The sequence below is a fragment of the Apodemus sylvaticus genome, chromosome 5 (assembly GCF_947179515.1).
Source record: "Apodemus sylvaticus chromosome 5, mApoSyl1.1, whole genome shotgun sequence".
Classification (NCBI taxonomy): Eukaryota; Metazoa; Chordata; class Mammalia; order Rodentia; family Muridae; genus Apodemus; species Apodemus sylvaticus.
This window is the reverse complement of record NC_067476.1, coordinates 66,040,859-66,053,574: the sequence shown is the minus strand read 5'-3', so window position 1 is coordinate 66,053,574 and position 12,716 is coordinate 66,040,859.

Below are 12,716 nucleotides of genomic sequence, written 5' to 3'. Positions count from 1 at the left end.
CCTCTCTCCATATCTTCTCAATATAGTTCTTGAAGTCCTAGCTAGAGCAATTAGACAACATAAGGAAGTCAAAGGGATACAAATTGGAAAGGAAGAAGTCAAACTATCACTATTTGCAGATGATATGATAGTATACTTAAGTGACCCTAAAAACTCTACTAGAAAACTCCTACAGCTGATAAATAACTTCAGCAAAGTGGCAGTTTATAAAATCAACTCAAGCAAATCAGTTGCCTTCCTATACTCAAAGGATAAGCAGGTTGAGAAAGAAGTTAGGGAAATGACACCCTTCACAATAGCCACAAACAACATAAAGTATCTTGGGTGACTCTAACCAAACAAGTGAAAGACCTATATGACAAGAACTTCAGATCTCTGAAGAAGGAAATCGAAGAAGATCTCAGAAAATGGAAAAATCTTTCATGCTCGTGGATTGGCAGGTTTAATATAGTTAAAATGTCCATCTCGCCAAAGGCAATCTACAGATTCAATGCTATCCCCATAAAAATCCCAACCCAGTTCTTCAGAGAGCTAGAAAGAGCAATTCTCAACTTCATCTGGAATAACAAAAAACCCAGGATAGCTAAAACTATTCTCAACAGTAAAAGAACTTCAGAGGGATTCAGTATCCCAGACTTTAAACACTTTACTACAGAGCAATAGTGATAAAAACTGCATGGTATTGGTACAATGTCAGGCAAGCAGATCAATGGAATAGGATTGAAGACCCAGAAATGAGCCAACACACCTATGGTCACTTGATCTTCGACAAAGGAGCTGAAAGCATCAAGTGGAAAAAAGATAGTCTTTTCAACAAAGGGTGCTGGTTCAATTGGAGGTCAGCATGCAGAAGAATGCGAATCCATTCTTATCTCCTTGTACTAAGCTCAACTCCAAATGGATCAAGGACCTCCACATCAAACCTGACACACTGAAACTAACAGAAAAGAAACTAGGGAAGTCCCTTGAGGACATGGGCACAGGGGAAACGTTTCTCAATAGAAGACCAATAGCTTATGTGCTAAGATTAAGAAGTGACAAATGGGACCTCATAAAACTACAAAGTTTCTGTAAGGGAAAGAACACTGTCAAAATGACAAAACGTCAACCAACAGATTGGGAAAGGATCTTCACCAACCCTAAATCCGACAGAGGGCTAATATCTAATATATACAAAGAACTCAAGAAGGTAGAACCCAGAGAACCAAATAACCCCATTAAAAAGTGGGGTACGGAGCTAAACATGAATTTTCACATGAAGAACTTCGGAGAGCTGAGAAACACCTTAAGAAATGTTCAACATCATTAATCATTAGGGAAATGCAAATCAAAACAACCCTGAGATTTCACCTCACACCAGTCAGAATGGCTAAGGTCAAAAACTCAGGAGACAGCAGGTGTTGGCGAGGATGTGGAGAAAGAGGAACACTCCTCCACTGCTGGTAGGATTGCAAGATGGTGCAACCACTTTGGAAATCAGTCTGGCGGTTCCTCAGAAAACGGCATGACACTTCCTGAGGACCCTTTTATACCACTCCTGGGCGTATACCCAGAGGATTCTTCAGCATGCAATAAGGACACATGCTCCACTATATTCATAGTAGCCCTATTTGTAGTATCCAGAAGCTGGAAAGAACCCAAGTGTCCTTCAACGGAGGAATGGATACAAAAAAAATGTGGTATATTTACACAATGGAGTACTATTCAGCCATTAGAAACAATGAATTTATGAAATTCTTAGACAAATGGATGGAGCTGGAGACCATCATACTAAGTGAGGTAACACAGTCTCAAAAGATCAATCAAGGTATGCACTCACTGATAAGTGGATATTAGCCTAGAAACTTTGAATACCCAACACATAATCCACATATTAAATGATGTCCAAAAGGAATGGAGGACTCCCTGGTTCTGGAAAGAGTCAGTGCAAGAGTATAGGGGAATTCTACAACAGGGAAGCGGGAAGGGGTAGATGGAGGAACAGTGGGAGGGAAGAGGGCTTATGGGACTTGCAGGGAGTGGGGACCCAGCAAAGGGGAAATCATTTGAAATGTAAATAGAAAATATATCAATAGCCGAGCAGTGATGGTGCATGCCTTAATCCCAGCACTTGGGAGGCAGAAGCAGGCGGATTTCTGAGTTCGAGGCCAGCCTGATCTACAGAGTGAGCTCCAGGACAGCCAAGACTATACAGAGAAACCCTGTCTCAAAAAACCAAAAAAAAAAAAAAAAAAAAAAAATCAATAAAAAAATTTAAAAAAGAAACATAAAAAAGGAATTTAAAAAAAGATACATTTGTCTTTCTTCCAATCCCTTTAACATCAATTGGTATTGAAACACTGAAAGAATGTTCCCAAGGGACATTTCCCCATTGTAAATTTACAAATGCGTTTGCGATTGTATGAGGAATAGTTATATCATGTTAGGCGTATTCACAATCTTGTTATTGTTTCATGTGGACATGAGATATTATTTGTGTCAAGTTGACAAGGGGTGGATTGTAGTGGCTATTCCTGGTTGTCAACTTGACTATATCTGGAATGAACTACAGTCTAGAATTGGAAGGCGCACCTATGATCCTAATTTGGAGGCTCAGAGATATAAGTTTCTGACCTGGATCTTGGTATGGAGAACTTGAAGCATAGTGGCTAAGACAAGGAGATCTCCAAGTTCAAGATCATTTGGGATTAAAGGCATGGATGCACACACCTTTAATCTGGGCCACACCCTCTGTTGGAGACCTACAGCCTTTAATCTGGGCTACACCCTCTGCTGGAGATATATAAGGACATTGGAAGAAGGAAGATTCTCTCTCACTCTTCCTTGCCTGCTTGCCTCATGGGACTGAGAAACTGCTAGATCCTTGGACTTCCATCCACAGCTGCTGCTGACCATTCTTGGGGAGTTGAACTATAGACTGTAAGTCATCGACAAATTCCCTAACTATATAAAGACTATCCATACATCTGTGACTCTAGAGAACCCAAACTAATACAGTAGGGAAGTTTTTTTCCTATAATTTTGCTGCAGATATTTGGCCATTTAAATTGTAAATCTTCACTCTCTTCTATACCTATAATCCTTAGGTTTAATCTCATTGTGTCCCGGATTTTCTGTATGTTTTGGGTTACAAGCTTTTTGCATTTTGCATTTTCTTTGATTGTTTAATCAATGCTTTCTATGGTATCTTCAGCACCTGAGAGTCTTCCTTCTATCTCTTGTATTCTATTGTTGATGCTTGCATCTATGACTCCTGATTTCCTTCCAAGGTTTTCTATCTCCAAAGTGGTCTCCCTTTGTGATTTCTTAGTTGTTTTTACTTCTGGTTTTAGATCCTGCATGGTTTTGTTCAGTTCCTTCGCTTGTTTGTTTGTTTGTTTGTTTGTGTTTTCCTGTAATTCTTTAAGGGATTTTTGCGTTTCCTTTTTTAGGGCTTCTGGCTGTTGACCCATGTTCTCCTGTATTTCTTTAAGTGGTTTTCGTCTTTCCTCTTTATGAGCAACTATCGGTTCTACTGTATTTCTTTAAGTGATTTTTGTGTTTCCTTTTTAAGGGCTTCTACCTGTTGACTCCTGTTCTCCTATACTTCTTTAAGGGAGTTATTTATGTCTTTCTCAATATCCTCTATCAGCATCATGAGATGTGATTTTAAATCCAGGTCTTGCTTTTCTCGTGTGTTGGGGTATCCAGGACTTGCTGTTGTTGGAGAACTTGGTTGAGATGATGTCATGTTGCCTTGGTTTCTGTTGGTGATGTTCTTGTGTTTTCCTTTTGCCTTCTGGTTATTTCTGGTCTTAGCTGGTATTGCTGTCTCTGACTGTGGCATATCTGTCACACAGGCCTCTGAATCTGTGCTCCTCAGAGACCTGATCTCTCTCTGCATACACTGGTATGTAAGTACTCTTGTGAGATCTGCTCTCTTGTGGTTGTATTTGGGTGTGTAACTCTGTGGCCTCGATCATCTCTGGGTGTGGGCAGTAATTGGAAGACTCCTGTCCCAGGCTGTTCCTAGGCTCTTGTGTCCTCGGGGTTTCAGGCTGTTTCCTCTGAACAGCAGGGCTGGTCCTACCTGTGCTGCCTGGCCTTTCTGCACCTCTGAGTGGTTATCTACCTCCGTGCTTCTCTTGGATGTGGTATGTGGTGGCAGAGGGTGATCCCAAGCTGAAGAAGGAAACCAGAGGGCTTCCACCAGAGGATTCTGGGTGTGATCCTCTGCTGAGGGTGGTTCTACTTGTGCAGGCAGGCCCCTCCACACTCCTGGGTGGTTAAGCTGCCTCCCTGTGCCACTTGGATATGGCGCACTGTGCCAGAAGATGGTCCCAAGCTGGAGACTGAAAACAGTGCTTCTGCCAGAGGTTTCTGGGTGTGAACCTCTGAGCAGCAGGCATGCTTTTACCTGTACAGACCGGTTCCTCCTCACTCCTGATGGTTAAGCTGCCTCTCCAGACCACCTGGGTATGGTGTGTTGTGCCTGAGGCAATTTGTCGATTCTTGATCTTAGAGCATAGGCCATTGGTGTTCTGTTCATTTCCCCCATGCCCATATGTTCAAGACTCTTTCTGTCTTTCTCCTCTATCAATGTATCTAGTTTTATGTGGAGGTCCTTGATCCAGTTGGACTTGAGCTTTGTACAGGGAGATAAGAATGGATTGTTTTGCATTTTTTAACATGTTGACTGCCAATTGAACCTGAAAAAGACAGCACTATATGTTTAAAAAAAAAATGCTGTCTTTTTTCCACTGGATGTTTTTTTTTTTTTAAACTCCTTTGTAGAAGATCAAGTGACCATAGGTGTGTGGGTTCATTTCTGGGTCTTCAATTCTCTTCCATTGACCCTCCTGCCTCTCTCTGTACCAATACCAGGCAGGTTTTATTACTCTTGCTCTGTAATACAGCTTGAGATCAGGGATTTCAATCTTTTTGTATCTGTTGAGGCCTGTTTTTTGACTAATTATATTGTCATTTTTGGAGAAGGTACTGTGACATGCTGAGAAAAAGGTATATTCTTTTTGCTTTAGGATGAAATGTTCTATAAATATCTGTTAAATCCCTTTGGTTCATAACTTCTGTTAGTTTCACTGAGTCTCTGTTTAGTTTGTTTCCATGATCTGTCCATTGCTACGGGGAATTGAAGTGTGTGTTGAGTGCCGCAGTAGCCCCAATGAGATCTGTAAAGCAAAATTTTACAGACTGAGGCAAGAAATCTTTCTTGGGACTTTGCAGAACACCCCTATTTAGAAGCTGAAAATCTCCCTTGGCAATTTACTCTACTTTTAAAACTCTCCTCCTTCCTAGTAGCCTAAAATAAAAACAAGCAAATTAGGTTGTAAAAGAATCCATCTTGTAGCCAAAAAATTCTGCAATGCTTTGCTCCAATTGTTTATGCAATTACATTTACCTCCCAACAGGATATATATGTAGCATGGCTCCAAATATGGTAGAAAAAGCATTTTTAGCAGCCAGTAGAATTTTCCAGGAATCCTAAAATTACAGGTTCCTTTTGTGTTTTCATCATCCTCACAGGACAGGTGGATTTGAAACAATAGTCCCAGACTAGAAGATATTTACATCTGAAGAACCTCATACAATGCCCTTGCCGAACGGGTGGGTGTTGGGCAAGGTAGAAAGAATTTACATTTGAGTTGGTACAGAGCACAGAGCTGCCTCTATGGAAGCTTGTGAGAAACTGCTTTTGTTTTGCAGACCCCACCTAGGGAGTCTTTGACCAAAACAACCTTCTTAGCTTATCCAGGTGTGATTCTGGATACAGTTTATACTTATGACTCACAGAGACTCACCAGTTAGCTTCTTCTGGCTGGGGCCAGGGGCTGCAACTGGAGCTGATCGCTGGGGGGCCTAGGGCGGCCCTGAGCATGGCACAGAAAAGAATGTGGCGGGCGGACTAGGCAGAGGTACTCTTGGGAGGACATCGTGGGTCAGGCGGCTGTCCAAGCTCTGCAATGCTGCCTTCCTCCCCCAGTAGGCTAGGAATGAGAGCTGTCCTTCCCCAGCTCCTGGGCTAGCCTAAGAGCAGGGGGTGGCACCATGAAGAAGCGGCTTAACTGCATGGGCCAATTGGCCAACCAGACAATGGGCAAACACCTTGTACTGCCCAAGAAAACTGAAGCTTGGACAGATGAACGTGATGCTTAATTTAAGATGTTAAGTTGACTGGACCAGGGGATACCTAGAATAATACACTCAGATCCAAAGACCATCTGGGTGTTTGTGTGTCATTATTGCCAGACCTGTGCCTTCCTAAACCAAAAGGAATCCTGATTATCTAGCAGCTGAGTTTGGACCATGACAGTTGAGCTTTAGTAAAGTTTCTTTTATGAATGTGGGTCCCCTTGCATTTAGGGTATAGTTGTTCAGAACTGAGAGTTCAGTATTATTGTGTGGGGCGTGATGTGTGCTTTGCACTTTAGTTAAGTTTTCTTTTATGAATGTGGGTACCCTTGCATTTGGAGCACAAAGGTTCAGAATTGAGTTCATCTTGGTAGATTTTTTTTTCCCTTGAAGTCTCTATGAAGTGTCCTTCCTTATCTTTTTTGATAACTTTAGGTAGAAAGTCAATTATATTCGATATTAGAATGGTTACTCCAGCCTGTTTTCAGAGACTATTTGCTTGGAAAATTGTCTTCCAACCTTTTATTCTGATGTAGTATCCATCTTTGTCACCAAGGTGCATTTCCTGTATGCAGCAAAATGTTGGGTCCTGTTGATATATCCAGTCTGTTAGTCTATGTCTTTTTATTGGGGAATTGAGATCATTGATGATAAGAGGTATAAGGGAAAAGTGATTGTTACCTCCTGTTATTTTTGTTAGAGGTAGAATTATGTTTATGTAGCTATCTTCTTTTGGGTTTGTTGAAAGATTACCTTCTTGTTTTTTTCTTGGGTGTAGTTTCCTTCCTTGTGTGGTATTTTACATCTAATATACTTTGTTGAGCTGGATTTGTGGAAAGATATTGCGTAAATTTGGTTTTGTCATTGAATACCTTGTTTTCTTCATCTATGGTAAGAGAGATTTGCTAGGTATACTAGCCTGGGCTGGCATTAATATTCTCTTAGGGTCTATATGACATCTGCCCAGAATCTTTCATAGTTTCTGGTGAGAAGTCTAGTGTATTTCTGATAGGTCTGCCTTTATATGTTACTTGACTTTTTTCCCCTTACTGCTTTTAATATTCTTTCTTTGTTTAGTGCATTTGGTGTTTTGACTATTATGTGACAAGAAGAATTTCTGTTCTAGAACAGTCTATTTGGAGTTCTTTAGGCTTCTTGGATGTTCAAGGGCATCTCTTCCTTTAGGTTAGGGAATTTTTCTTCTATAATTTGGTTGAAGATTTTTACTGGCCCTTTAATTTGGAAATCTTTGTTCTTGTACGGGCAGTCTCTATATAGTTAGGGAATTTGTCGATGACTTACAGTCTATAGTCCAACTCCCCAAAAATGGGCAGCAGCAGCTGTGGATGGAAGTCCAAGGATCTACCAGTTACTCAGTCCCACGAGGCAAGCAAGCAAGGAAGAGTGAGTAAATCTTCCTTCTTCCAATGTCTTATATAGATCTCCAGCAGAGGGTGTGGCCCAGATTAAAGGCGTGTGCCTCCATGCCTTTAATCCCAGATGATCTTGAACTCGGAGATCTCCTTGTCTTAATCTTCTGGAATTCATAGCCACTATGCTTCAAAATCTCCATGCCAAGATCCAGGTCAGAAACTTATATCTCTGAGACTCCAGATTAGGATCATAGGTGAGCCTTCCAATTCTAGATTGCAGTTCATTCCAGATAGAGTCAAGTTGACAACCAGGAATAGCCACTACAATCTCTATACCTATTGCCCTAAAGTTTGGTCTTCTAATTGTGTCCTGAATTTCCTGGATGTTTTGAGTTAGGTGCTTTTTGTATTTTGCATTTTCTTTGACTGTTGTGTCAATGTTTTCTATGGTATCTTCTGCACCTGAGATTCTCTCTTCTATCTCTTGAATTCTGTTGGTGATGCTTGCATCTATGACTCCTGATCTTTTTCCTAGGTTTTCTAACTCCAGGGTTGTCTCTCTTTGTCATTTGTTTATTGTTTCCATTTTTAGATATTGGATGGATTTGTTCATTTCCTTTAATTGTTTGATTGTATTTTCCTGTAATTCTTTAAAGGATTTTTGTGATTCCTCTTTAAGGGCTTCTACCTCTTTCCCTGTGTTCTCCTGTATTTCTTTAAGGGAGTTATTTATGTCCTTCTTAAAATCCTCTATCATCATCATGAAAAGTGATTTTAGATCCAAATCTTGCTTTTCCAGTGTGATGGTGTATCCATGACTTGCTATCATGGAAGAATTGGGTTCTGTTGATGCCAAGTTACCTTGGTTTCTGTTGCTTATATTCTTATGCTTGCCTCCTGACATCTGATTATCTCTAGTGCTATCTGTCCTTGCTGTATCTGACTGGAGCCTGTCCTTTCCCTGATCCTGGTTGTGTCAGAACTCCTCAGAGTCCAGCTGTCTCTGTGATCCTATGATTTTGGGATCCTATGATCCTGAGGTCCTGGGTGTGTCAGATCTCCTGGGGTCCTGTGATCCTGTGATCCTGCTTTTGTTAGAGTGCCTAGGAGTGGAGCTTTCTCTGAGTGTTATGGGACTGGCTCAGGGTTCATGCCCAAGATAAACCAGACCAGACCAGAAGGTGCCTGTGCCACTGGTCAGGTGAGGATCCTGTGTCCATGGATTCTACTGGTCCCAGTTACACCCGGTGGTATAGGGCAATGTTAAGTCCTCCTCACCTCCAATACTATGATTCTAGGTGCATTAGAGCAGCTGGAAGTGCTCCTTCTTCTAAGTGTTACAGGACTGGCTGAAGAGTTCATGCCAGTGTGGTTTCAAGGTAAACCAGCCCAGCCTGTGTAGCAATCTTAAGGATAAAGCCACTATAATTTAGTTGAACTTGTTTTCAAACATTTATTTTCATAAGTAGTGTTATAGTCAACACTTTAATTAATTATGTGATTCCACCTTACTGGAAAGAAACAGAGTTGAAAGGGGTGATGTCCTTTTTCTGAAGAGTGTGAACTCAAATGCAGGTCAGTGGGTCTCTGTACCCCTGTACAGTTCTGAGTTTAAATGAAGCTTTAGAGACAACTCATGCTCAGATTACTCAGGCAATTGCTTATTCTCTTTTCATCATTTATTCGATTAGCAGATACATGATTGTAGACGGAGGAATGACATACTGAGTAAAACCTCATAGAATACATGGATCTTCTATGTCAGTATGTTGTGGTTTCATATCATTCCTTACCTCTTAAAAAGCTGTTATTCAAAGTGACATAATTTTGAATTTGAATTTAGTTTATTTTATTGATTTACACATGCTATTTACTCAAAACATTGTCATACATCACCAAAAAGCAATTTACTGAAAAGTCAAATATCAAAAAATCTAAATATTAATCAAATAATTATGCAGTGAAAAGGAAAATAAAATACTATTAGATACCTGCTTTCATGGACAAAGGTATGGTAAATACCAACTCCATAAGGAAATAAGAATAGGTGAACAATCACACACTCCAGTAGGAAGGAACACAGAGGTGTCTGTTTGAAATGTGCACTGTCGATGTTCAGTCATATTAAATGAGTGAGTACAACCTTCAAACTGAAAATTTTGTTCCTAGGAACATATCACTGAGACATTTTCACACTATGTTATTTGCCACAAATAAAGATTGTGGCCAACCTTTTCATCACTAGCAGAGAACAAGGTGAATGCTGAGAGATGAACAGCACGAGGAAAAGCAACCCTCTGATGGTTTAAGAAAGGATACAACCAAAGGCTCATATATTCAACTACTTAGTCACCACTTAGTGAAACTGTTTGGAAAGGGTTAGGAGGTGTGACCTCGTTAGGGGGAGGTGTTTTACTAGGAATGAGCTTTGAAGTTTTCAAAACCCATACCCTCCCTTCTATTTCTCTCTCTTTCACTTTCTATCTTCAACTTGTATATAAGATGTGAGCTCTCAGTTGCTTCTGTGACACCATGTCTGTCTGCCTACCTCTGTATCATTAAATAAAATTATCATTAAATAAAAAGCCCTATACAGAAAAAAATTCACTACTCAAAAATGACTGGCTAGGGGCAAAAGAGGCATAGAAAGATGATTCAGCAGTTAGGTGCACTTGCTCCTAAGGAGACAAGCTCAAATCCTTGTACTTTCATAACAAGCTAGGAGTCCTACACCACCTGTATCTCCAGTTGTAAGGGATCTGATACCTTATTTTGTCCTTTTCTCACTCACAGGTTCATGCATCTTTATACAGACAGACAGACAGACAGACACACACACACACACACACACACACGCACACACACTGCAATCAAACAAACACACACACTGCAATCAAACAAACACATAAATAATGAAATTTAAAATGATTAACTATAAAAAAATAAAAATAAACAGAAGGAGTGGGAGGGTACAAGAGAGATTAGCAAGGAACAATCAAAATATACTATTACTTAGAGAGAGAGAGAGAGAGAGATGTAATATATATCTAGATATATGTAATTTATATCTATATAAAATTATCATAATTAAATCCGTCATTATAATTATATATGTGCCAGTTTTAATAATCTCTAATGATCATTGTTTGTCCAATTCCTATTAAGCCCTAGAGACCTCAAATTGTCAAGAGAGTATAGATCCCTTAGGCCTCAAGTATAAACTCCCTGATGAGGAAGAAACATAGAAGCTTTAGTTGACAGTCACTTTAAACAACAGCAGAGAGAAAATCTGGAAGCAACACCAGTGTAAGTAAAACAACAACAACAAAATGTCATTATTTTCTGCATCAGTTGTGATTACTGCAGTGTGAACAGGAAGCAATGGAACAGAGGCAGAGTCCCAGCATGTCTTACCAAAGCCCAGAGGATGCCTTCCATCATGGTTGAAGGGGTTTGTGTTCATCTGGCTGAGCACTTCCAGGGACAAAAGGTAAAGAAAACATAACTGAGTCAACTATTCAGTTTGGCATACGTTATCACAGCCATTTGGGTGAGCTCACTCAGTGCTGTCCTATGCTGAGAAGTTTGCATACATTTGCTTGCTTGATGCTTGCATTTCTGCACAGCTGGCTCTATGCTTTTCTAACTCTTTTCAGGTTTTAAATGCTCATAGATTCACAGGAGATTTTAAAGATAATTCAGAAAATTCCAACCATACCTTTGGCTAATTCTCCCTCAATGATTTCATCCTGCATAATAGCCCTAGGCTTGCATAATAGCCCAGAACATTGATACTGGTACAATGTCCATATGGTTATGTGGCCTTTTCTCTCTTCTTTAGATAGATTTCCATGACCTTCATGTTAGCCATGATATCCAACAGAGATCTCTCACATCTGCCACTTAAAAACACACTACCCCAATCACCTACTAGTTCTAATTCAAGTCAAACACTAGTCTCAACTTTATTTTAAAATCTTGCCATCTTGATGGCATTTTGAATCAAATCATACACAATAGGACCTTTGCAAATTAGATTGCCATGTAGAGTAACCGATTGTCCATGTTTCTTTCTCTGATTCTAAGTGCTGTTTCACAGTGTAATATGAGATTTGTTTAACCAACAGATTGCTAAAAAACATTTTACCTGTTGACGTTTAAATTATTGCCAATGAAACTTTTTTGAAAGCTTGATTGCACATTTTGTAAAGCATTTTTGCACATTTTGACATAAACATAAGTTTTGTGTGAGCAAAATTAGATATGACTACAGGGACTGGACTATATGTTTGAAGTCTGTAAATACTTCCCAATTACTTTTGTAGAATAGTTATGACATTTTACATGCCCACAACAATCTATGAAAGACCCGTATTAGCTGGGCAGTGGTGGTGCATGTCTGTAATCCCAGCACTTGGGAGCCAGATGCAAGTGGATTTCTGAGTTTGAGGCTAGCCTGGTCTACAGAGTGAGTTCCAGGACACCCAGGGCTATATAGAGAAATCTGTCTTGAAAAAAACAACATCAACAACAATGACACAAAGACCCATAGCTCCAAATCTTTGCCAGCTTTACTTTCACCACTGTTTATGTTAGCAGTGATGATGGCTGAGCGGCAATAGCTCATCATGCTTAGTATAATATTCCATAATGTTCATAATTCAGATCTTCTCATTGACTAATAAAGCCAGAGTGGGTTTTGTATATTTATACATGTATTACCCTGGTGAAATAGTCCTTTCATATATTTTTTCAATTTTCTGATTCAGTTTTTCTTTTATGATTTATGTGATAGTTGTTTATTTGGTTTAGATATAAAACCTTTTTCATCACCTCTGCATTAAGGCTTTCATTTTCTTAACCAAGTTTTAACAAAGTAAAACATTTTATTTTGAAAATTCAATGTATTTGTTTATTTTATCTATTTTACTTTGCACATCATGGAAAATAATTCCTCACTAGCTGCAGGACACACTTTCCCTACTTTTATGTTTTATGACTGTATTTGTGGATTTAAACATATTGTGTACTTTGAGTTATTTTTATGTAGTATGTTGTTTGAATGGAGCATATATCATCATCCTAATGATAGTCAAATAATCTAGTAGAATCATTTTTTTTCAATGATTTTGCATCTTAGTCAAAAACTAATGGATGCACCAGTGTTCAGTTTACTCTTGGGATCCCTATTGTGCTTTCATTGTGAGTCATTCT